Source organism: Zootoca vivipara, chromosome 3 (assembly GCF_965207765.1).
Source record: "Zootoca vivipara chromosome 3, rZooViv2.hap1.1, whole genome shotgun sequence".
Classification (NCBI taxonomy): domain Eukaryota; kingdom Metazoa; phylum Chordata; class Lepidosauria; order Squamata; family Lacertidae; genus Zootoca; species Zootoca vivipara.
Window position 1 is genome coordinate 109,025,204 of NC_142586.1, and position 26,539 is coordinate 109,051,742.

Genomic DNA, 26,539 nt, shown 5'->3' on the forward strand with positions numbered 1-26,539 from the left:
AGCGGCAGAATTGCTTGCCGCGCTTGGGCTGGGGGTAGGGACGATATCGATGGATATGAGCAAAGAAGCCCTTTAGAAGTATTATATCTTCTGTTGGGAGCACACACTTGAAAGAAGGTTCACAATGAAGCATCAAAATAAGAAGCAGAGACCATTTAACAATGCAGGAAAGTAAGACCATTACATCCTGCAGAAACAGGAGATTTACCAGCACGATCCTGTGCTTGCCTACTCAGAAGTAATTCCCACTGAGGCTGTTTTTGTGCCATATATTCAAAACACATTTAAAGCGCATTTCTTCCCCTGAATAATCCAGAGAGCTGTAGGTTATCCCCTTACAGACCTACATTTTCCAGCACACTTAACAAACCAGTTCCCAGAATTCTTTGGGGGAAGTGATGTGCCGTAAATGTGCTTCAAATGTACAGTGTACACACAGCCTAAGTTCGGTAGGACTTAGAATAATAGAATTGTATAGCTGGAGGGGAGCCTAAGGGTCATCTAGTCCAACCCCCTGCAATGCAGGAATCCCAGCTAAAGACTTACTCCCAGTTAAATGTGTATAAGGACTGTAGCCTTCATATAAGACCTGAGCCTTTCTGCACGTGTGAAAGAGCATCTCACACAATGTATTGTAATCGGCCTTTCCTCTTCAAGGAGCTTCTCACTAAAAACATTTCAGACCTGCGTTAAAAGATTATTTAATTGCATTAGAAGCAGGAGCCAGGCTGGAGAGGAGATTGGATCTTGGGGTGACAAGGGAGTCAAAAATATTCTGGAGGAGGAAAGGAGCTGAATGGTTTTTTTTTTGTCTACATAGTGGAAGATATACAGCAGATCTCTGAGTCTGAACTAACTTTCTCAGGCAGGGAGTTTGAGGAACAGAGGCAAGTAGTCTAGATGACAAGAGATAAAGTTCTATGTCTTATAATATAATAATAATAATAATTTATTATTTATACCCCACCCATCTGGCTGGGTTTCCTCAGCCACTCTGGGCGGCTTCCAACAAAATATTAAAATACAGTAGTCTGTTAAACATTAAAAGCTTCCCTAAACAGGGCTGCCTTCAGATGTCTTCTAAAAGTCTGGTAGTTGTTTTTCTCTTTGACATCTGGTGGGAGGGTGTTCCACGGGGCGGGTGCCACTACCGAGAAGGCCCTCTGCTTAGTTCCCTGTAACTTGGCTTCTCGCAGCGAGGGAACTGCCAGAAGGCCCTCGGCGCTGGACCTCAGTGTCCTAGCAGAACGATGGGGGTGGAGATGCTCCTTCAGGTATACTGGACCGAGGCCGTTTTGACATATTTAAAACAAACACATCGTTGGGTCTAGAGGTCACCTAACTAAGTGTTCTTTAAAGAACTCAAATGTTAAATTGCTTATTTTCTAACAATAAGCTGCAACTTGTCCCTAAGACACACCCGAGGACTGGAAAATCCCACTTTTAAAAATGGGATTCAACTGCTGCTCCATGCTTTGCATGGAGGATTGTTGTTGTTTAGTCGTTTAGTTGTGTCTGACTCTTCGTGGTGACAGCAGTCACGAAATTAAAAGACGCCTGCTTCTTGGGAGAAAAGCAATGACAAACCTAGACAGCATCTTAAAAAGCAGAGATATCACCTTGCCTACAAAGGTCCGTATAGTTAAAGCTATGATTTTCCCAGTAGTGATGTATGGAAGTGAGAGCTGGACCATCAAGAAGGCTGATCGCCGAAGAATTGATGCTTTTGAATTATGGTGCTGGAGGAGACTCTTGAGAGTCCCATGGACTGCAAGAAGATCAAACCTATCCATTCTTAAGGAAATCAGCTCTGAGTGCTCACTGGGAGGATACCATCTTGTATTTTGTTTCAGGGAACAAAATGGCATGGGCCAGTCTTGCGAGGGTTGAGTTTGATTCATATCATCCATCTCTCTCTCTCTCTCTCTTTAAAATTAGATTAAGCTGGTCAATGTCATAAATGTTTCTTCTAGAATAAAACGCCTCTGAGCAAATGGGCAATCTCTCTTTGCTTTTGGGTGGCTCTCCTGCAACATATTTTCCCCATTAACTTAGTAGTAAAGTCAATTGGCAGCGATGAATCTTCTTCATTAATTTCTTTGTTGGCAAACTTTATCTCTCTTTCGTAATTAGTGCCTGGGTGGAATTTGCTGGAAGGAGTGAGGATGATGGTCTCTTGTGGTTTGAAATCTGGAACTGATGTGAATGACGCTAAAAGTTAATTTTGTCATCATTAATGATGAATAAGATTTTCCTTATGTTTTCACTTCAAGAAAAAGGAAAAGAAATAACGGAAAGTTAAGCCCTATTTGTTTGTCCTGTATTTTTATGGTTGGGGATGGGGAGATAAACTTGGGAATTAGGGCCATATGTTTCAGCTATAGATTAATCAACCATGCTTAAGTTGATTTACTGATGGGAAATTCCCCTTCCTTCACACAGGTTCTAGGGACAGGACTTACTTACTGCAGTATCCTATGGATAAATAATAGGAGGGTGCAAAGCACTATTGAGCTGGTCTGGGGCCTGATTTGTTCCGGATTGCTCCATGCCCCAAAGAGGATTGAGGGCCTTGCACAACCCTAAGGTTGTGCATCTGGGTGGGGGAGAGGAAGAGCCAATGCGGGCAGAGTATTGCTTGCGCTGCCTCCTTCTCCCCAACTCCCTGCCATCCTTACCACCCCCCTACAAGTTTAATAACACCACCCCCACACCTTTCAACTGTGTTACAAGCCACTCCAATCTCTGCCAAGTGGTAGCAAGATTCCAGGGGTCTTGGCACTTAACCAGGGCTTGTGTTCCTTTAGAATGAGGCACGGCGGAGACTGTAGTGTCTTTAAGATATATGGTTTTATTTATACATATATACAACTTAGCCTTGATTGAGGGAGGGCAGAGCATCACGCCCCAAGGGTTCCTCTTGTTGCTCTCCTCATAACTTCAGCAAGCGTGGGTCCAGCCATTCTCCCTGGTCTTTGCATGCAGGTTCCTCTAGCCCAGGCGTAGGCAAACTCAGCCCCCCAGATGTTTTGAGACTACAATTCCCATCATCCCTGACCACTAGCTAGCTGCTCTAGCCAGCGCCACATGGAGTTCCGACCTCTCCCCTTTTCTTCTGCAACCCCCCTGCTCCAAGCGCAACTCAAGCCTCGTGTAAAAGGGGGCAGCTTTTTTCCGGTGGTGACACCTCCCCAGACCACACCCACTCCCGAGTCACATGCCCTCTTCCCATGCCACACCCCTTACCAACCTTGTGTCACACCCTCCTTCTGGTTGGTTTAGTTTTTTTGGAAATGTATTTATTTATTTCTCACATCAATACTCCACCTTTCCCTCCGAGGAATTGATGCTGGGGGTAAAGGATTCTCCCTCTCCTCATTTAATCCAAGCAGCAAGTCTGTAAGGCCGAGAAGCAGTGACTGGGTCAAGGTGAGTCTCATGGCCAAGGGTCCTAGTCTGACACTTTCAACCACTGTTCTTCAAACTTGGGTCTCCAGCTATGGTTGGACTACAACTCCCATCATCCCTAGCTAGCAGGGCCAGTGGCCAGGGGATGATGGGAGTTGTAGTCCAATAGCAGCCAGGGACCCAAGTTTGAGGAACACTGCTCTGAACATCACACCAGTCTCTGAACTGTGATAGTACCTATTGCTCGCTTGGCCAAAGGACAGAGAGGGTTCGTGCACGAGTGTGGAAACTAGCCCATTTGTTCAAAGGTAGCATGTGCTTTCACTGTTTTGCCCCAGACCCCACTCATTGCTGGCATGAGACTCCTGAATGCTTTCCCAGGAAGGAATGCGGCCCGCGGAGCTCAGGACTATTGATCTGAAGGGAATCTCAGGCTGAGGACCAGGGATTTTTGTCTCCGGCCATATGAGAAGCATTACGCGGTGCAAAGGCCCTTGAGTGACAGCTCACTCGGAGCGGCCTGTGTGAGTCAGCCCTGAGCTATGCGTTTCTGAGTAGGTCAACTCTGGTTTAGGCAATAAGTTGCAGCTCCCGGAAGGATTGGATTAGAGAAGTTTAGAAGACAGGGCTGCAGATCTGCTCAAACCTTAGAGCCACCCAAGGCCAAACGGGACAGAGCTTCAACACAACAGGGGAGGTCTCCGGCCTTAAAAGGCCAGTTACTCATAAGCGAGCATCTCCGATGGGGCGTCCCAAGAGCAAACGTCTTGGGTGTAACTTATTTCATACCCTTACTGGAATATGATGCTAGCATGCAAATAACATCCGATGGGCAGTCAGCAGAGAGAGGCGATGTCACGTGGTGGCCTTCAACTCGGTCTTCGGTCGGCACCTTATAAAGCACAGAAAGGCATTTCTGTCCGATGGCCCTTTAAGACGGGAAGACAAAAGTGTTAACAAATGAGCTTTTTGTCATTTATTCAGCCTTCTTTTATTGCGCACCTGAAAAAAGACTTAGATAACCAGAAGCCCAGAATGTGGGAAGAGCTACATCAAGGAGTCTCCTTCTTTGGAGGTCTTTAAGCAGAGGCTTGACAGGCATATGTCAAGAATGCTTTGATGGTGTTTCCTACTCGGCAGGGGGTTGGACTGGATGGCCCTTGTGGTCTCTTCCAACTCTACGATTCTATGATTCTATGAAGGAGGCCCCAACATGATACCAACAAGTGTCATGAGAAGTAAGAGGCCATATATTTAAAGCCCCCCTCCAGACTGGCACATTCTGCAGTATTTCTTTGATGTAATAATAGTGCATTTGTGCTGGATTTATACTGGACCATCAACATATCATTCTGCCTTATTAGTTCTTCTGCTATGCTTCCCCAATGTTACCGCGTTATTGCTGTCTGGGGAGGCACTCTTGCACATCAAAAGTGTGACAAAGAAACAAACTGGAGCATTTATGGCAGGGTTGCCATATTCCCCAAAGTGAAAATCTGGACAAAGTTGTTGAGCTCAACTCGCCCTATGTTCAGATTTTCCCAGACATTTTGCCGATTCAGCAAAAATCTGCCCAGATCCCATTTTGCTGAGCAATTCCCCGGGAAAACCCAGATTAGGCAGCCCTAATTTATGGTATAATACAAATGATATTTGCATCTTGCACTTCCTCTGTAGACCTCAGGGCACTGGCGGAGGAAGGGGGTGTGGTGGGTGCGGCCTGCCCCGGGTGTCATCGCCATACCTGCCAAGTTGCTGTCGGAGAAATAAGGGACCGGGCGGAAGTAGCAGACCGGAAGTAGCGCGGCGGCCATTTTGGAACTGGGCGGAGCATGCTCAGAAGCGACCTTTGTTGCTGCTCTGCCCAGTTCCAAAATGGCTGCAGTGCGACTTTTGGCGCGGTGGCCATTTTGTAACTGGGCAAAGCAGCATCAAAAGTCATTTCTGAGCATGCTCCGCCCAGTTCCAAAATGGCGGCAGCGCTACTTCCGGTCTGCTACTTCCGCCCGGTCCCTTATAAACCGGGGGAAAACAAAAAAATCCGTTTTTTCAGCAAGGAACAGCTGGAAAAACGGGGATTTCCCGGGGAATACGGGAAACTTGGCAGCCATGCCCCTGGGACGCTCACCGTAGGTGGTGCTCCCCAGGACGCTTGCCATTTGCGGCTAGCCTGCCCCTGTGGGTGGCTAGCTCCGCCCTGTGGGTGGCTAGCCCCGCCCCCAGGTGCACAGCATGTGCGTCGCTCTGGGTGCCGGAGCAGCTAGCTCCGCCTCTGCCTCAGGGTGGTTCGCAAAATAGAATTACAATATAAAAAACACAAAATACATAATAAAAACAAGAAAAACAACAAACCAATAATTCCCCCTCCCACAACACATGTAAAAGGGCACCAGATGCCAATCAACCAAAGGCCTGGTTTTTGCCTGGCACCTTAAGGTGTATAATGAAGAGGCCAGGTGAGCTTCCCTGGGGAGAGCATTCCTCAAATGGGAAGCCACTGCAGAAAAGGCTCATTCTCGTGTTGCGACCCTCTGGATCTCTCATGGAGGAGGTACATGAAGAAGAGCCTCAGAGGTTGATCTCAGTGTCCGAGGAGGTCCGGGGAGGTTCATATGGAGAAAGATGGTCTTATAAAGATGTCAGCTGGAAGTGATGGGAGGGGCAGTGGTTGGAAACGAAGCAATAGGGCAGCCCTGAAAGATGGGAAAGCACAAACAGTATTAACAAGGGAGTTGTGCACTGGGCTCCTACCGCCACCACAATCTTGAACAATAATTTCTGAACAGCAAACAATATGTGTCACAAAGGATTCAATGCCTAGAAAAGCAGCAGAAAAGAGTTACAGTGGTACCTCTGGATGCGAATGGGATCCGTTCCGGAGGCCCGTTCGCAACATGAAACGGCTGCATCCTGAGCACTGCGTCTGCACACACGTGTGACGCAATTCGGTGCTTCTGCGCATGCGCAAAGCGTGATTTAGCGCTTCTGCACATGCGCGCGCACCGAACCCAGAAGTAACCCGTTCCGGGACTTCCGGGTTTGGCATGTCCGTAACCTGAAAAGACGTAACCCGCAGCGGACGTTACATGAGGTATGACTGTACTCTTACTTGCTGAAACTGGATTAAAAAACAACAACAAATTAACCACCAAGTGGGGGCAACTGTACTGTAGCTGGAGCAGTTAATTTGAGAATTTTGCTGATGCTCGTTTAGATGCTGAAGGCAATGCATTAGGAACTGATGGCGCCTGATTATTATCCAATCAGTTCCTGATGCAGTATCCGCGACATCACAAACTCTGCAGGCCACACCTTTGTGCACGTGCGGGTGTGCTTGTGTATGAGAGAGAGAGAGAGAGAGAGAGAGAGAGAGAGAGAGAGAGAGAGAGAGAGAGAGAGATCCCTTCTATTTCCAATGTTCAGGCAGTGAGCGCCATTCCTTACATTGCCATAAGAGCACCACCCACCCACAGACTAAGGGGAACCTCAATGTTTGTGGAAAGGGCAAGAGGTTTTTTTTTTTGGGGGGGGGAAGCACAAAGAGACAGGGAGTATGCTCAATGGCCATGGAATGCTGACAAAAAAACCAGGAAAAAGGAGAGGGAACGGAATGGAGTGGCTGAAACCCCTGAATTCCGCGCAGCAACATTTTGTTGCAGCCTCCACTTGTTTTAAACTGCCACAGCACACAATTTACCATTTGGTTGGGTGTGTTGTTCAGGGACTTGTTCGACCACCAGGCTGGGAGGAGTGCTTACTGCACTCACTGTTGTTTCTGGTTGATAAAAAAAAGTATGGAAGCAATAAGCCCTTTAACTCCAGAACGTAAGAAGAGGCTGCTGAATCAGGCCAATGGCCCATCTAGCCCAGCATCCCGTTCTCACAGGGACCAACCAGATTCCTGTGGGAAGCTTTCCGGCAGGATTTGAACCCAAGAGCACTCTCGCCTCCTGCGGATTCCAGCAAGTGGTATTCAGAAGCATTGCTGCCCCAACGGTGGCATCCAACTTCCCCCGTTCTATCCTGTGCAATGTTCCTTCGACATATACATACCTCACAAGTGCCCTGGGGAAAAAGGAAACCTCATTTTTCTGCACGAGATTGCGGCAACCATATTGGGGTGCCGAGATCTTGCGTGCTGTCACCCTGAGAAAAGCACGTTTGGGGCGCCTCACAAGATCTCGCCCCACAAAAGCACTTTTTCTGAGTTGAGGGTGTGGAGCGGGTCACATGACTCACATGGGAATGCGTCCTCGAAAAGTTGGATGGTATGCTCAACATCCTCAACATCGCCCTGGTCATGTCTCACCTTTTCCTTGCAGAGGTGATGAAGGCAGCAGAGAGGGTTCCAGTTCATTTGGCAGAATGTTGGGGAATGTATGGTGACTACATGTCCCATCATGCCCTTGGTGGGAATGGATGGCACTAAGGCATCCTGGGAGATGCAGTCCTCCCTTCCACGCTCTCCCAGGCAGGAAACTGATACTCCTCCTACCACTGCCCTTACCTTCCAAGTCCCGGACTGCAGAATCCGGGACCGGCAGCCGTGTGACACCGGAAGTTGCGTCGATGTAACTTCCGGTGTTGCTTTGCCCTTCTATGGGCACCAAAAATGGCCGCCGCCGGCTTCGAAAGTCGCTTGTACGCATGTCAGGAAGTGCGTCAATGCAACTTCCGGTGTCGCTCCACCCATCTATGGGCACCAAAAATGGCCACCACCGACACCAGAAGTCGCGTCTATGCACTTCCGGACATGCGTAGATGCGACTTTTGAAGCCAGCGGCAGCCATTTTTGGTGCCCATAGAAGGGCAAATCGGAAAGAAAAAAAATGGCTGCCGGCAGGAGAAAATAACGGAGAAAAATGGGAGACGAAGTGATACGGGGGACCACCGGGAAAAGATAAGTAAAAACGGGGGTTTCCCGGGGAAAACAGGGTACTTGGCAGCTATGCCACTGCCTTCACTGCCTCCCCATTCTCATGTCCCATGTAAGGCTTTTTTTTTTGGGGGGGGAGACTTTAATTAATATATTTATTATAATGAGAAAGATATATCTACCTTTCAATCATAAAACCCTCCAGGCGGTGTACACGGTACAATTATTGACATAGAAGCAGCCAAAATCCACAAAGCCATTAGACAGCAATGAATGCCGACATGCAAGATAACCAGCAAAGAAGCACAGATTAGAATCCGAGGAAAGAGATTGCTTGTTAAGCTATACGGCATGTTAATTTGCCAATAAAGCTACGTGGATTTGCAAACAAATAAATAAACTATCCAATTTTATGTCTGGATGGGCTTGCTGAAATAAAAAGGCTTTTGGCAGACGTCTAAAAACAATCTAGGAAGGGCACCTGCCTAAAGGCGGCAGAGGGAGGTGAAATTGATGAAAGAGGTGGCAGTGTTTCGGTGGGCGCCCTTTGGAGAAGCACCCATCCCTCAGGTGTGCACCCTTGCAGCCAGTGAAGGGTGGTCCATGAGGATGAGCAAGGTGCCGCCCCACCAACCCCAGTCAGTCCTGAACCAGTCCAGGGGTTGGCGCTGTCAGTTTTCAATTAGCAATAATTGTGCAGGGGCGGACTTGGGTGCCCTGAACAAGGCCAAAACCTGGCACCCCCAAGTGGAGCTTCTCAATTATGGACCTTCTCAATTTTGTGCACCCTCGACATGGCACCCCGTGCGGGGGAACCACCTGCGGCGCCCTACACCCAGTGCTGAATGGCACCTTCGATTAACCTTGTTGACTACGATTCTGTGCAGAATCTTTAGCCTCATGTGTTGCCATTGTAGAACTCAGAAGAGAGGAGGAGGAGGGCATGCGAAAAGGATCTAGGAGTCTTGGTAGAGCACAAACTTGACATGAGTCAACAGTGTGATGCAGCAGCTAAAAAAGGCAATGCAATTCTGGGCTGCATCAATAGAAGTATAGCATCTAGATCAAGGGAAGTAATAGTACCACTGTATTCTGCTCTGGTCAGACCTCACCTGGAGTACTGTGTCCAGTTCTGGGCACCACAGTTCAAAAAGGATACTGATAAGCTGGAACGTGTCCAGAAGAGGGCAACCAAAATGGTCAAAGGCCTGGAAACGATGCCTTATGAGGAATGGCTTAGGGAGCTGGGTATGCTTAGCCTGGAGAAGAGAAGGTTAAGGGGTGATATCATAGCCATGTTCAAATATATAAAAGGATGTCATATAGAAGAGGGTGAAAGGTTGTTTTCTGCTGCTCCAGAGAAGCGGACACGGAGCAATGGATTCAAGCTACAAGAAAGAAGATTGCACCTAAACATTAGGAAGAACTTCCTGACAATAAGAGCTGTTCGACAGTGGAATTTTCTGCCAAGGAGTGTGGAGGAGTTTCCTTCTTTGGAGGTCTTTAAGCACAGGCTTGATAGCCATCTGTCAAGAATGATTTGATGCTGTTTCCTGCTTGGCAGGGGGTTGGACTGGATGGCCCTTGTGGTCTCTTCCAACTTGTGGTCTCTTCCATATGATTCTATGAAAATTAGACCGAGCAGGTGTCACCTGTCATTGGCTCTGGCGCCACCTACTGTTGACCTCCCTGCTTTTCACCCCACCAGTTCCAACAGGGAGCAGGCAGCCTATTCTGCAAGCCCCTGTTTTGGAGGGTAGGGGATGCACGATTCCTCCTTACTTTCTCAGCCTACTTCACACACTGATTATTTGGGATAATCCCAGTGGGTCCCAAACATTTTTGGGCCACGGCCCCCTTGGTTCCACAAACTCATCCCCAGTGCCCGCTACCAACCCCACCCTATATATATATATATATATATATATATATATATATATATATATAACATTATTCAGAATGGCAGTTTGCATGACCCACTAAGGAAGATAACTGCACGATAAAATTCAAAACAGTGACAATCGATTGCACAAAATAAAAAAATTCCTTCCAGTAGCACCTTAGAGACCAACTATGTTTGTCATTGGTATGAGCTTTCGTGTATTGTGCATGCACACGAAAGCTCATACCAATGACAAACTTAGTTGGTCTCTAAGGTGCTACTGGAAAGAATTTTTTTATTTTGTTTTGACTACGTCAGACCAACATGGCTACCTACCTGTAACTAGAACAATCAATTGCACGTTGACTCAAATTCCAATGAAAAACATTTAGTTTAATTAATTCAACAAAATTGATGTCCTCGATCTAGTGCTATCAGCTTTTCAAAGTCCAGCAGCACCTTGCCAGCCCCTTGCCTCTTAGTCGCCTCTAGATAATGCCACTGCTCTCCAGGGGGTAGCACCGCCCACTAGCTCAGTCGGTAGAGCATGAGACTCTTAATTCAGGGCTGTGGGTTCGAGCCCTATGTTGGGTGAAAGAGTCCTGCTTTGCATGGGGTTGGACTAGATCAGACACGACCAACTCCAAAGAGACTGTAATCTACTCACATTATAAAAATACTGGCTGTGATTTACCCATTGTTATTGACAGGTGAACTTGTTAAGCTTTTTTTTAGGGGAGCCAAAGCTTTCTTTTTTTGGGGGGGGGGAAATCACTAAGCATCTTGCAATCTACCACGATCTATCATAGATGATCTACCGGTAGATCACGATCTACCTGTTGGACATGCCTGGACCAGATGACCCTTGTGGCTGCTTCCAACTCTTCTATGATTCAAAACACTTCCTTAATATTTTTCCTTTGGGACAGTATTTCTGCCTCTTTAAGCTATGCGGAGGGGTGAATCAGTTCAGTTCAGTGCCTGTGGGTGGAAGACCTAAACTAGGACAAGTTAGTCAGCAAATGTTCAGATTATTTAAAGAGATGCTTCCCGTAAGGCAGGAAATGATATACAGTGTCCATAGGGGGTGCTTCCCAATTCATGGAATGCTTGAAATGTGACAGGCCAGAAAGAGAGAAAGGTTTTCAGATCTGGGGAGCATTTGTTTCCACTTAGGATTTAGCACTGGCTCCTGTGGTATCTTGAGATGCTATCTGCACACAAAGCCACAATATCCATTGTGTGTTAAATAAAATAGTTTAATCCGAAATCAAGCTGGATTTGAGTTTGTCGGTGCCTCTGGTAACTTCTCTTACAGCACAGATGTCTGCAAATTGGTTTTTAAATGGCAAACTAATATTAGAATTGGAGGTGTCTGACCTGCAGGAGGAAACTTTGCAAAGTGAAATGTGAACTGAACTGAATTTCTCCTCCATCCCTGGTGAAGACTGCTGTACAGAGGTCCGTGGCTGCAGGGGAGGGGAGGTCAAAGACCCATAGCTATTTCTGCACCAGGGTCTCAATCATCAAGAAAGGAGGTGACTCTGTCCCTGAGGATAGGCTCCCAGGGTCATTCTGGAGAAGGCGCTCCGGAGAAACAAAGAGGAGTAGCTGGTCTGTATGCTCCAAAGCTAAGCATTTAGGAGCACAGAAAACACAAGGTGCTTTGGTTTCAAGTGAACGGTGTGCAAGTTTTAAGCAGAGGTTGGATGGCCAATGGGTCATAGATGCTTTAGTTGAGATTCCTGCATTGCCTGGGGTTGAACTAGGTGACCCTTGGGGTCCCTTCCAACTCTACAATTCTGTGATTCTAAGTTCTGTTACAGACAGTGGAACATAACTTAAGTCGCTTCAAAAGAATATACGGGGTCATTCCAAATCATTTGCTCGTGCCCATGCACAAAGAACGGTGGATCTAGCTGAAAGGCAACAGGTGGGAGATTTGCATTGATCGCTGCAATGCATCCCTAATTATTATAATTTTTGATATATGATTGCATAATCTTAGGAGGGGGAATTGTGAGGAGGGTGTGTGGCTGTGGGAGGCATGGCTGTGATTATTTGAATGCCTTGACTTGAGATAAACCTTTGGTTCATCTTGTTCATAGACTCGTAGAGTTGTGGAGTTGGAAGGAACCACAAACGCCATCTGGCCAACCGGAATCTTTTGCCCAACGTGGGGCTCAAACCCACAACCTTGAGATTAAGTGTCTCCTGCTCTACCTGACTGAGCTATCCCAGCAGTGGTCCCTGGGCATCTCAGACTGAAGTGTTTCCCAGCTCAGCTGGAGATCTTCAGGTGTGAGCCTGGCGCTTTCTGTATTCGAAGTATGGGCTCCAGGCCTTAGCTGCAGCACAGCACCCAAGTGACACTTGATTCTTTACATGAACTCTCTATTACAGGGATGTCCAACAGGTCGATCGCGATCTACTGGTCGATCCCTGGTTTTGGTAGATTGTGGGCTCCTTTTCTTTAGCGGTTGCAAAAGAGCACCCAGCTCCAGCCCCTCGCCTTGGTCCCCATTCGCGCATGATCGCTAGAATGGCAGGCGGAGTTTTCTCTGTGAGGCTGACTGTTTCCTTATTGATCTTTTGGTGAGCGACTTTTCCCATTTCCTCCCTAAAAGCAGCTCAACAGAAACGGGATTTCCCTCCCTATAAAAAGCTCAACAACTTTAACCTGAAAATGCCTCCCCCCCCCAAGGGGTAGATCACTGCCAGTTTTTAATTCTGTGAGTAGATCGCAGTCTCTTGGGAGTTGGACGTCCCTGATCTAGTAAACCGAATCCCCTCTCCCCTTACAAGTGAAATGCTGTACAAAGTTGTTTAAAATGTGGTAGAACTGCTAGTAATATTTTGCAGTTGGGGTGTGTGTGGTGAGGCAAAGAGATTTCCCTTTGCGGCATGAAAGACAAAGACAAAGGCTTATCAAAATATTTGTAGACCAGACAATCATTCCCAAACTTTAAAAACCCCCACAAAAGCATCCATTTCCACAAAGAGCCAAGCATCAGTTTGAAGCATGTTTTCTGTGGGTTGAGGAAAAATGAATTGCAACTGCAAGCTGACAGATATATTTCCAAGATGCTGCTACAGAGGACTGAGTTATTATCTGCATGAGCCACCAAATTTAGACAGGGCACTTCATGATGTGTAGAAGTCAATGAAGTCAAATGCCGATCTTGTGAGTTTGAGAGCGGATGTTTTCCATGCAAAAGGATCTTTTCTGGCTCCGTGATCTTCCGCGGGCGCATGATCGATCTGCCAGAACAACGCAATTGCCGTGTTTAGCATAATCCCAGATACCACTGTGAGAGGGTTCATGAACTGCTCACAGTTGCCAGCTGAGATTAAACCAGCTCACAGCCATCTGTGGAAGGCCTGGGAGTGGATTTGCACAACTTGGCTCACAACTTTGACAATGCCTTGTTCCACGTTCGAAAGCTCTGGCAGCTAACATGACATTAGGGAAGAAATGGATTACGGTGGTTGGGCACCATGACAAAGTTCCCCTCTTCCACCCCACCCAAAGTGATGCATGATTTTTTTTAAAAAAAGAGTATCAAGGTAAAATTTGTTTTATTTTACTGTATGTATTTAAGAACATAACATAATGAGCCCTGCTGGATCAGGACCAAGGCCCATCTTGTCCGGTGTCCTCTTCTCCAGCCACATGCCTATGGGAAGCCCGTAAGACAGAATTGTCAAGTTGGAAGGGACCCGGAGGGTCATTTAGTCCAACCCCCTGCAGCGACAGCAAGCAGGTGCTGAGAGCCCGCACAGAAGTACAACTCCTTGGGAAGAGAGATGAATGCTTAAACCACTCTGGTGGTTTAAAGTGGTACGATACCGCTTGGTGGGGCATATGTTTCCTCCTACTCTCCACAGTGAAGACTCAGTTTGAAGTTGGCTTATTTCCACTCTGCAGAGCTAAGACTAAATGCTAGCCCAGGTCTAGGCAATACAGCAAACTGTGGTCAGTCCAAAATGGAAGCAAATGTCTCCTTGCGGCCATGGCGGAAAGAGGGGGTATTGTGTAAGCTCGGTGTTTCTTGTGGTAGGGACGTGCATGGCGCTGTGGTCTAAACCACTGAGCCTCTTGGGCTTGCTGGTCGGAAGGTCGGCAGTTCGAATCCCCACAACGGGGTGAGCTCCCGTTGTTCTGTCCCAGCTCCTGCCAACCTAGCAGCTCGAAAGCACGCCAGTGCAAATAGATAAATAGGTACCACTGTGGCAGGAAGGTAAACGGCGTTTCAGTGTGCTCTGGTTTCCGCCATGGTGTCCTGTTGTGCCAGAAGCAGTTTAGTCCCGCTGGCCACATGACCTGGAAAGCTGTCTGTGGACAAACGCCGGCTCCCTCGGCCTGAAAGTGAGATGAGCGCCACAACGCCATAGTTGCCTTTGACTGGACTTAACCATCCAGGGGTCCTTTACCTTTGTAATGGTGCTTCCTTATAACGTTCAACCATGGCTTAGCGGTACGTGCGAAGGCAGTCATGATCTCTCGGTCTAAACTTCTTTACAGGGTTGTTGTTGTTCCGAGCTCTTTCGTTATAGGACACTTTTCTGCCTCGGTGTTTCCTTAATCTCTTATTGGAGTGGACCGGTTCAGTAAGAATAGTCATTTGATCTGAATAAGAGTCGCCTGATGCTGCTGGGAAAACGAACCGCCAAAGCGCTTGGAGGGTGTTGCGAATGTCAAGCATCTCCCTTCGCAGCGCTAAATTCTAGCCCAGTGGTATTTGGCACGTGCGAAACAGCAAAACTGCGAAAAGAGGAGCTCGTTCCCTTGAGTGCCTTATTTAGTTCATCTCGGGTAATAAGGAATGCAGTGAAAGGCAGCAGCGAGGGAGGTGTTGAGCTGGTGGTCTCGGAAGAGGTTTACACACAAACAGGGAAAGAACAACAGCTGTAGTTGCTGCAATGTTTTATTACCGCTGACCCCAAATTACTATTACCCTGTGATGCAGAAGAGGGCTGAGAAGCTGGATTTGAGGGCCAGGGAGGAAATGGAGCACAACAGAGGAGGGGAATGATCTAGAGACGAAGCTAATTGAGGCAGAAAACCAAATCCTCCCCCCATTGCAACATGCTAACAGCAATAAATTAATTGTGTGGCAGTTTTACTGGCACCCAGGGGCGGATCTACGATAAAACTGATGAAGCGTGAGCTTCAGGGCCCCTCACCGTTGCAATGTAAAATTTAATTTGCATTAAAAAGCAAATATTTGGGACAATAATCTCATGCACACATTGGGTGCCTGCGCTTTATATTGGCACATAGGTAAAGGTAAAGGGACCCCTGACCATTAGATCCAGTTGTGACCGACTCTGGGGTTGCGGTGCTCATCTCGCATGGTATACAAATTTAATAAATAAAAATAAATAAATGCAATCCCCAGCACCTACAAACCTATAGCAATGTATTTTAGGAGATCCCATCAGATGTCAAGGAAATAAGCAGCTATCCCATTTTTAAAAGACACCTGAAGGCAGCCCTGTTTAGGGAAGTTTTAAATATTTAATGCTGTACTGTTTTTAACACTCGATGGGGAGCTGCCCAGAGTGGCTGGGGAAACTCAGCCAGATGGGCGGGGTATAAATATATTATTATTATTATTATTATTATTATTATTATTATTATTATTATTATAAATGCAAATGAATTTTCAAGTTTGCTTTACACACACACACACACACACACACACACACACACACAACCTGTTTTGAATGTGTAGAGCTGAAATTAAGATTGGAATAATAATAATAATAATAATAATAATAATAATAATAATAATAATGCTTTTATGGGGGGATGCAGGGGTAAGCATACCCCTAAACATTTTGTGAATCTTTGTACTTTTGTCCATTTACTGTATTTATTTCCCCTGAACTATAAAATGGTGATTTTCTTCCGTTAAAATGAGAATACCCCTAAGAATTTTTAATAGAAATAGCACTAACAACAACAACAACAACAACAACAACAACAATATTTGTACCCCACATATGATTGAGAAAAACAGAGAAACCCAAACTACCAGATTCAGCTATACCTAAATCTCCCTGCTAAGAGAATTGCAGGTAGAATAATGGAAAAGACTTGTGCCTATGAGCCCAGATAGTCACTGCCAGGAAAGAGCAATGCTAGTATCAGCACATGCTGGTACCCTTGGGCAGTTGTCAGGACCCAGCTCCCTGGTGGGCTCACCTCAGATGCCTGTCCTGGTGTCATGAACATGTTGGATGCAGAGGAATGGTGGCAGGAACCAGCTGGGGGACACCATGAGAAGAAGAAAACTCAGAGCCTGGGGAGCAGTGGTGGGATGACGACGAGTGGTTAGCGGAAGAAGGTGTTGGAACCTGAAGAGGTAACAGGGCTTAGTGAGCTGGGAGAGTCAGTGGCAGAAGGAAGTCCAGAATCAGAGGCAGAATCTGAAGCAGGCGAGGGGGAGGATGGAGGCAGAGATGAGTCTGGCTGGTGATGAAGCCAGGATGTCTCCCCCTCCTGATGCAACAAGCTCTCCTCCTCCCTGGTCTCCCAGAACCAGAAGAGGGCCGAAACGGGCAGAGCAGTGGCAGACTGCATGCAGGTACAGTCTCTGATCGCTAGGGGGAAAGTCCTGGAGGGGAGGGGACTTTGATGGCTGCGGAGAGGCAAGGACTTTCAATCCTGGCAACTGATTCATGGGCCCCGACCTACTCAGCTAAGTCTGTGAAAACGGTGCTTTTGCAAATAAAGAGCCTCTTGGGCTTGCGGATCAGAAGGTCGGCGGTTCGAATCCCCATGATGGGGTAAGCTCCCGTTGCTCTGTCCCAGCTCCTGCCAACCTAGCAGTTCGGAAGCACACCAGATCAAGTAGATAAATAGGTACCGTTGTGGCAGGAAGTTAAACGGCGTTTCCATGCACTCTGGTTTCTGTCACGGTGTCCCGTTGCACCAGAAGCGGTTTAGTCATGCTGGCCACATGACCTGGAAAGCTGTCTGTGGACAAACACTGGCTCCCTTGGCCTGAAAGCGAGATGAACGGCGCAACCCCATAGTTGCCTTTGACTGGACTTAACCGTCCAGGGGTCCTTTACCTTTACCTTTACCTAAGCTGACACTCAGCCAAGTCTGTGAAGACTGTGTTTTTGCAAATAAAGAGCTAACTCCAACTTTGAAAGATATGACTTTCTGCGGGCTCACTCTTTGACACCTGGCCTCTTTTATTTAATGCTCTGATTAGAGTTGGCCAGCCTTCCCAAATGTGGGAAATTTAAGTGGCTACATCTTCTTGCCATCCATCAGAATTCAGTAAGCCTAGTGGTGCCTGCCAGCATAGACCTGTTCCACCAGAAGGGCCTTTGCTGAGGGCTTTCTCAAACATGGAGCCAGGTCTCATGAGAGACGGACAAGTGATAAGAGGCATCTTCACATGGTTCTGGGATCTGACAGTGACTTTCAAAATGCCTTCTTGAACCCTGCTGTTATTAAGCTCTGACCGCAAAGTACGTCCTCCTCGAAGGCTACAAATGTTTAGCAGAAGGAGTTTATATGCTGTACAAGACACAGCTGTGCTCTCGAGCTGGCACGTAAGAATCTCTCCAGCTGTTAACCCTGAACTTCAACCTGGGGGGCAAGGAACATAAAAATAGGATTATTATTTTTTGTTTCCACGTCCTTCGTTTTACTACATCAACATGCCGCTTGTGGCCAATTTTATTTTTTTTAAATGCCTTTTTAGCAACCTTGAGTAATATAAGGGAAACAGAATAGCTCAATGTCATAAGGAAGACTTGGCTTGGGAAATGTTTATCACTCGTGGGATGTTTCTGTCTTCCGGAGCCAAAATCAGGGCATTCTTTTGTCTGATTTGCGATGCCAAACAAGGGACAGACAAATCTGTCAATTTGGGTTTCTCTCTGTTTCTCATTTGTTTTTACTATCTCAAGTTCAATTTGCCCCCTTTTCTCTATATTAAATTTTTTTTTTTTAGAAGTCTGCATGGAAACCACACACTTTTTATGCAGCTTTTTCAATTATACACATTTCGGCAAGGATTTCCCCCTTGATATAATGCATGTTTGTACGTTATTTTCACTAAAATATGCGTTCCTGTGCACACTTCCTTCTAACACCTACCACATTTATTTCGTGTATGCAATTTTTGGCTGGAGAAGTGCATTGCAAAATTCAGGAGTGTGAATTCTGAAGGCTAACTGTGCTTTGGTTTGCATATCGGTGCAGGAAGTGCCAATTTGACAATGTGAACTGGATAAATTTCACAGTCCTCATAAAAAAGAAGTCAGCTTTGAAGAACCATTTTACAGTCCAAACCGATGCTCCCGTTCAGCTAAGCACAAGAGCCTTGCATTAGAAGCCTTCCCTTCTCTCCTCTGTGGCCCCCTTCATGCCCTCAAAATAAGCTCGGGGACGGACGGACACGGACTGCTTTGGCTAGAACCCAGGGGTTCCTGCAGTAGTGGGGAGTCTGTGGCAGAGGAATCCCTCCCCCCACTTCTAAAAACCCTGCCAGGTTTGTCAATGGGAGCTCCCCTCCCCACAACGCTAGTTGCCAGGTGGAATCGGAGAGGAGTTTTTTTTTACAGGGATCACGGCTGTGATGAGAAGGCTTAAATTTCCCCACCCCAAGTGCTGATGAAAATTGCCCCTGTACCTGTTGTTTTTTTAAAAAAATAAATAAAAAGAAAACCCACAGCATATCACTAACCACACTATTGATGTAACACATGGTCAGCCCCTGAACTTTATTAAGAGTGGGTTCAGGCAATCTGCTATGCGATCCTGTTGCCATCTTTACCCAGCTTTCCCTTTCGGTGGCGTTGGACTCCGATAAACAGTTCTCTCCCAACCAAGCAACCATGTCAGAATTGCGATAAGTACCATGGGACAGTAGTTGAGACAACGGAGGTGGAATATGGGAGCTGCTTTCAAGGGGACTGTAAACTTCTGTTCTCCTGGCATACTCTGCAGATGCAGAGTAGGACCAGCAACAAAATGCTACAGCATGGACTATTCCTATTCAGGACTCCAGCCAGCCATGCCCTTTCCCAGAATACTCCATTCCTTTCCTCTGCTTGCTGCGTTTCCATTCCTCATCACCACGAGCCAGCATTCCATGCCCATGGAGCCTGCTCAGCCCTCAAGGGATGGGTTTTGGGGCTCCCCTCCTTTGGTTTCCCCTATAAAGATTGTCTTTTCCTGCAAACTTTGGGGTTCCCCCAGAGCTTGCCAACACCTCTCCCTTATGCCTGCATGGATCTGTTCGGGCTACATGAGGATCCATGCTTTGCAGGTGATTAGTTTGCTATGCGTATTACATATAGTATATTTTATAAAACATGGGGCTTGTCAACCTGAGAAGATAGCCCATCTTGGAGAAGGAAAACTCTGATCCTGAACCTCCGCTGCCTTGTGGGATATCTTTGGAAGAAGAAAAGGCTAAGGAGTTAACCCTACACAAATCTGGAAGCGCCTAAGATGCTTGGATGGCGCCTTGTAGGCCTCCTTCTGGCAACTCTTGCAGCCAAGCTGGTGCCAAACATTTTGTTCTGCTTTCCTTTGGACCACATCAGTGAGGCTGAGAGGGGAGGTCTTGTCATCTGGGCAGCCCAGGACCTCCATACACACTGCCCAGGCTTGTGCCCCAGCGTCAGGTGGATCCAACCTCGATGGCAGGTCGCCAGGAATGGATAAGACAAGGAAAAGTTCTTACCAACTGCTTTTTATTCAATATTCACAGAGAGAGGCTTGGAAAGGCAACCTCTTGGAATAATGGTGTTGCTCCGAGTGAGTCTCCACTTCCTCCCTCTCTCCCTTCATGTGTCATCACTACGGGTGCAGAGAAGTGCCCTCTGCCTCTGAGCTCTCTGCTCTCCTATTTTCAATGCTCGCTGGGGTCTGGGAGAGGGTGTCTGTGTCCTGGAATGCCTTCTAAAGACACTGCGTACAATTACTGTTGTAATTCTGAACTGTCTTCTTCTCTGGAAGGGTCAGGTTGGGGAGGTGGTCTCCACCATTCATCCTCTGCCCCAGTCCCTGACACCCAGGGAGGTCACTTTGGTACTGCTAACACAGCAAAAACAACACAGGAGTCAGCAGTTAAAACATTTCTCTCCCCTATAGGTCTCTACAATCACAGCAGGCACTGTAACTCTCCAACAGTTTGACTTAACCCTCAAAGGCACACTCTTCCATTGTCTCCCGAGACAGATGGATGCCAACAACCAAGACAGATCACTGATCCACATACAGTAGTACCTCGTGTTGCATAACCTTCACATTACGGAATCTTCGGGTTATGGCTGCTGCGACAAACCCGGAAGTGTATACTTTCAGGTTTCGCCACTCGCACATGCGCAGAAGCGCTCTATTGCGCCACGCGCATGTGCAGAAGCGGTGCCTCTAGTTACTGATTTTTCAGGGTGTCGCACGACACCCCGAAATGAATTAAATCTGTAACCAGAGGTACCACTGTAGCTCAGTATTGTCTACATTGACTTGCAGTGATTTTCTAGGATTTCAGATAGGGTTCTCTCCCTGTCCTTACCTGTGTTGGGGTTAAAAGCAAAATCAGCAGAAACTGGTTGAGGAACTTACACATAGAGACCAAGACTTAAACAAATGCTTGGTTTAATGGAGAAAGTAAATTTAACAAAAATTAAATCAGGCTTATACAAAATACCCACACAACCAAACCACCCACCAAGAGCACACTGGGAAAACGCCCAGCACAGAGGCAACACACAACACCCCTGATATACCCTGCATCATCAGCTTCACAGCAACACCTGTAGAGCTGCTCCACAGCTGCAGAGCCCCAGTCATTAAATCTTTCCTGACTCTTAAAGGTACAGTGAAACAATAATGACACTTTTACACAATCATTCAACATATCCCCTGCAGTTCATTATTGTGAAACAGAGACAAACTTTGTACATGTCTTTCATGCGCAACTTTTGGAAGTGCTTTAGTAAAGATGTCTGCAACTTGTCTGTCACCGGGGACATATTCAAAAACAATTGTTTTGTCAGCAATCAAATTCTTTACAAATTGTAAACGTAATCTCAACACTCTAGTGCGCTGTGTGTTGGTTTCTGAGCACAGGATAGCAAGTCCACTCTGGGAATCGAGATAAACTTTTACTGGGAGTGATACTGGCATCTTTAAGTCTTCAAATATTTGTAAATACCACTCTATATCACGGATGGCCTGAGTACAGGCATATAACTCGCTTTCAGTTGAAGAAAGACAATTAATCGTTTGATTCTGTGCTTTCCATTCAAAAGGACACCCATTATAAAAATAAACCATACCAGATGTACCTTTGTAATTATTTTGCTCTACAGCATGAGATGCATCACAATATATTTCAAAACCTTTGTCAATAGATGGTGTAAATTCCAATCTGTAACGTTTTGTGTGTTTGAGGTACATCACCACTCTCTTAAGAGCTTTGAAGCATTGGGTAGTGGGTTTTTCTACAAATTTTGCCAGAAAATGAAAAGCATAAGTCACATCTGGCCTTGAAACTCTTTGAATAAAATTGAGCTTGCCTATGGCAGAGCGATACAAAGTTTTGTCAGAGAACGTGTTATTGCCATCTGTAAAAGTGAAACCACATACCATAGGCGTTTCTTTCCCATTTGCATTCTTTAAACATAACATTTCAACAAGATCATCTATTTTTGCATTTTGATGAATCAGATAAGAACCATTTTTGCCTTCTTCAATTTGCATGGATATATAGTTTTTAGCTTTGCCTAATTCTACCACATCAAATTTTTCTTGTAACAGTGACACTATCTGTGTATATTCATGTTTAGTTTTTGTAGAAATTAGTAAATCATCTACAAACACACATAATTTGGTCACAGAATTTCCATTTTCTTTTGTAAATACACAGTTATCTGCCTTGCCTTGTGTAAAGCCAAAATTCAGCAATTCCTTCACTAAAGTCTGATGCCAGTTTTTACCACTCTGATGCAAACCATAAAGAGATTTATTTAGTTTGCACACTACTCCTTTAGTGGTGATTACGCCATCAGGGACACGCATAAAAATTTGTTCTTCTAAATCTGCAAACAAATAGGCAGTTTTTATATCTACATGATAGACAGAATGTCCACGCTGGGATGCATCTTTTAACAAAAGCTTAACAGATTCATATTTTACGCTCGGTGAGTAACACAAATCATAGTCTTCACCTGGGATTTGCTGGAAACCTCTGGCTACTAACCTAGCCTTGTACCTTACAACTTCGTTTTTATCATTCATTTTCACTTTATAAACCCATTTTGAATCAATAACTCTCATGTCTGGGGTTTGTGGTACAAGAGACCAAGTGTTATGCTCTTTTAAAGAAGCTATTTCATCATCCATAGCTTTGTACCAATTTGCAGCTTCATGCAAAGGTAATTTTTGAACATCGTTGTAGCATTTTGGCTCAAAAACTGCTTTATTGGCATACACAGTATATAACTGCTCTTTTGAAAACCGTCTTGGTTCCTGTCTCTTTCTGTCTGAACGTCTTAGTCCTGAAGAAGAGCTAGGCCCTTCAGAATCAGTAGAACTATTTGGACTTCTAGCTTCAGACTGTAAATTGCTATCATCAGACTGTTGAGACTCTTGTGGGCTTTTCTTACTTTCAGAAAACTCAGAAGAACTTAACCTTTCTTTAGGTGTCTGTGTCTTTAAATTTTCAAACAAATCACCAGACACAACAGGCTTTTCGTCTTCAGATTCACTAGTATCCCCTGCTCCAGCGTCTTCCTCTTCTACTTCTACTTCCTCCTCATCAGCATTATCTAAACCATCACTATCTTGAAAAATAGCAACTCTATTCCAATTTACAGTTTCAATCATGCTTCTGGTAATATGAAATTTACCAGTTGCTGGTACATAAACTCTGTACGCCCCCTGCTGGTAGCCCATAAACTTTCCTTGAACACTACGTTCATCCAACTTGTGTCTAGCAGGGTAGTGAATAATAACGTCTGAACCCCAAATTCGCAGGTATTTTAAATTAGGGCGTTTTTTAAACAACATTTCATAGGGTGTAACATTTAAACTAGAATGATAGGATCTGTTTTTAACAAAAAGATAGGCATGAAGAGATTCCGCCCAATATTCTTTCCCCAAATTAGCATCATGCAAGTAAGTTTTAACACCTGCCTGCAAATCACGTTGCACTACTTCTACAATCCCATTCTGCCAAGGACTTCTAGGGCAGGACAACTCGTGAACAGTCCCCTGCGCTTCCAGGAAATGTGAAAATTCCTCAGAAACAAACTCTCCCCCCCTGTCAGAAAACAAATGCTTTATAGGTTTGTTAAAGTGGGTTTTTACCCAGTTGCAAAAAATCTTGTACTTCTCAAGTGCTTGTGACTTTTCAGCAATGGTGTAAACAAAACAATATCTGCTGTACTGATCAATAAGAGTAAGCCAATATTTTGAATTTCCTAAAGAAGGAGGGAGTGGCCCTACTAAATCACAATGCACGCGTTCAAATGGCTCTGTTACTTTCCTGCCTGAGCATTTACCCTTTCTTGCAACCTTAATCTTATTCTTACAACAAGATACACATTGCATATAGTATTTACATGGCTTCAAGTTTAGTCCATCAACAATCTTCTCTGTCTTTATCACATCTGTGAAATTTAAATGTCCCAAAAGTCTATGCGCCTCATGAATACATCCGGAGTGAGGTTTTACATTTCTCAGCCCCTGACTTTTTCTCAACCCTTGACTTGGCTGGGTTACTCTACAGTTCACAGGTGGCTGTGAATGCTTTTTAAAATATAGTCTATATAAACCTTCAGACTCTCTGGCATACAATACACGCTTTCCCCCTTTGTAGAACTCACATAGTGATTTTGTGAAGCACACAGTTACTCCTTGGCGTGCAAAGCAACTTACTGATGATAAATTGTCCACTGATGGGCAGTAAGTGCAATTTGCTATTGTGATGTTCAAGGAGTCAAGTTTCACAGTACCTCTGCCAAGCGACTGTAGAACGTCGGAGTTGGCCAGATGAATGGTGCCAATTTCCTCTTCGAAAGAAACAAACAGACTTCGGTCGTTACAAAGATGAATTGACGCCCCGGAATCTACTACAAACGATTTCCACGTGTCATCTTTAATTACTTTACGACCTAATTCACGAGCATGGAACGCTCGCGGCTCACGTCCATCTTTACGATGTGCTGCCGACTGCTGGGTTGCTGTCTGTGATTTACAAACTGGAACGGACCCTGAAGCATTTTGCTTTTTAAATCTGCAGTCCCTCGCAAGGTGCCCCTGCTTTTTACAAAACCAGCAATGCTTGGAAGTTTTGAAAGCAGATGAATCACCACAGACTTGCATACGGCGTTCCTCATTATTTTTAGAAATAGGAGTGCTAATCCCACAAGCCTCCCTTCTGTCCAGCTCGCCCATCAATCTTGCTGTTACCCCTTCCACAGTTAATTGTGCTGGAGGTACAGCAGATATCTGGCTAGCTATGGCAGACACTGACTCCTTTCTAACGTGCACTGCCGCAAGACTGTCCCACATTTCTTTGGCAGTCTTCTTATTTCTTATATGCACAACTTGCTGATCACTAACTAACAAGTTAATTAATGCCCTTGCTTTAGCATCACCTTTCGACCAGGCATCGGTCATAGGAGCAGGAGGGTCCTCGGTCACGTACTTCCACACATCACGGGAAGTTAGAAGTGCTTCCATGCGAAAGGACCATAGACTGTAGTTCTCGGCCGTTAGTTGCGGGAATGTTAAAGCCTTCTCAGCCTCAGCAACACGGTCTGCCATGCTGGAACTTTTCAACCACCAGCCCACAAAACCGTTGCAGCAAAAAGAAGGAAAAAACCTTTCTAAACCTTTCTCCAAAAACTAACATGTGCAGTTCCACGCTCAACCACTGGGCCCATAACCAAGATGTTGGGGTTAAAAGCAAAATCAGCAGAAACTGGTTGAGGAACTTACACATAGAGACCAAGACTTAAACAAATGCTTGGTTTAATGGAGAAAGTAAATTTAACAAAAATTAAATCAGGCTTATACAAAATACCCACACAACCAAACCACCCACCAAGAGCACACTGGGAAAACGCCCAGCACAGAGGCAACACACAACACCCCTGATATACCCTGCATCATCAGCTTCACAGCAACACCTGTAGAGCTGCTCCACAGCTGCAGAGCCCCAGTCATTAAATCTTTCCTGACTCTTAAAGGTACAGTGAAACAATAATGACACTTTTACACAATCATTCAACAACCTGAAGATGCCAGAGATTGAACTTGGGACCTTTTGCATGCAAAGCAGATGTTCTACCACTGAGCTACCACCAAAAAGATGGACGAGGCGTCACTCAAGAGTTGGTGTGTTATCATAGCCAGGCACTGGAGGGACCTATCGGGAGTGGGCTTGGACCAATGGTACCAAGTTGTATGGGAAACAGCCCTACTAGAAAAACTAACCAGTAAGCTGAAACTGACACGGGGACAAACAGAAGAAGACACCTTCACCCCAATATGGTTCCCCTTCATCACTTATACAGCCCAACAGGACAATGACAAAAACTTACCGTCAGCATACAAATCAATATGGCTAACTTGATCAAAACACCCTCCCTCCCCACTCATGCAAGAAACTAAGGATCATCACAGCCAACCATAAATGAACAACCACATTCTAAGACAAATCCTGACCTCTCTCACCAACAAAGAAACACGAACAAACAACAGAGAACCTGCACAAACGACGCTGACGCCGAACCCCTACACATATCAAGAAGAACAGAAACATCGGCAATCCACCATACCCAACTCCCCATCCCACCCACCTCTTTCCCCCTCTTCCTCATAATGTCTCAACAAGTAAAATTGATGTGTAAAAATGATGCATGAAAAAAATGAGACATTGACTACCTTTGTAACCCAAGAAAATCTTTAATAAAAATAATTATTAAAAAAAAAAGAGTTTGTCCTGCTAAGATCACACAGTTCCAGCCCATACCAAAAGATGGAAACCCTCCCTGCAAACATCCCAGAAGTCAGGTTCTTGCTCCTGCATAATAAATATTGCCAAAATTACTTAACACTGGCTGCCTTTTATGGCTGTGGATGCTATCATAGTGGGAGCCTCTTCCACAGTAACCCAGTTTAATAGAGCAAAAGTAGAGCAACATAGCAACGTAAGTGAATTGTTTCCTGCGCAACTGTGAATTTATCAGCCTTCTTGCCCATACATGCTCAAGATGCACCCTGGGGTTGTGAGGCCTCCAGATCGCGGAACCTCTACAGGTAGCTGTGAGATCGCAGTCATGCCATCACATTTGCCTGCAGAGATTTCTCAGTCTGTGACTTG

At 45.7% G+C, this 26,539-nt stretch overlaps 1 long non-coding RNA gene across 2 annotated transcripts in view; it reads right to left on the bottom strand.

The window, feature by feature from the left end:
• Positions 1 to 1,227: 1,227 nt before the first annotated feature.
• Positions 1,228 to 26,539, bottom strand: part of LOC118083001 (uncharacterized) — a 58,275-nt gene continuing 32,963 nt past the window's right edge. The window contains exons 4-5 of one of the 2 annotated variants that reach the window (XR_015949184.1): positions 5,839 to 6,101; positions 1,228 to 4,337 (exon numbers count right to left, since the gene is read on the bottom strand). This is a non-coding gene — a long non-coding RNA (uncharacterized LOC118083001). The remainder of the gene's footprint in view (positions 4,338 to 5,838; positions 6,102 to 26,539) is intronic. The other variant, XR_009557394.2, reaches the window with a different exon arrangement.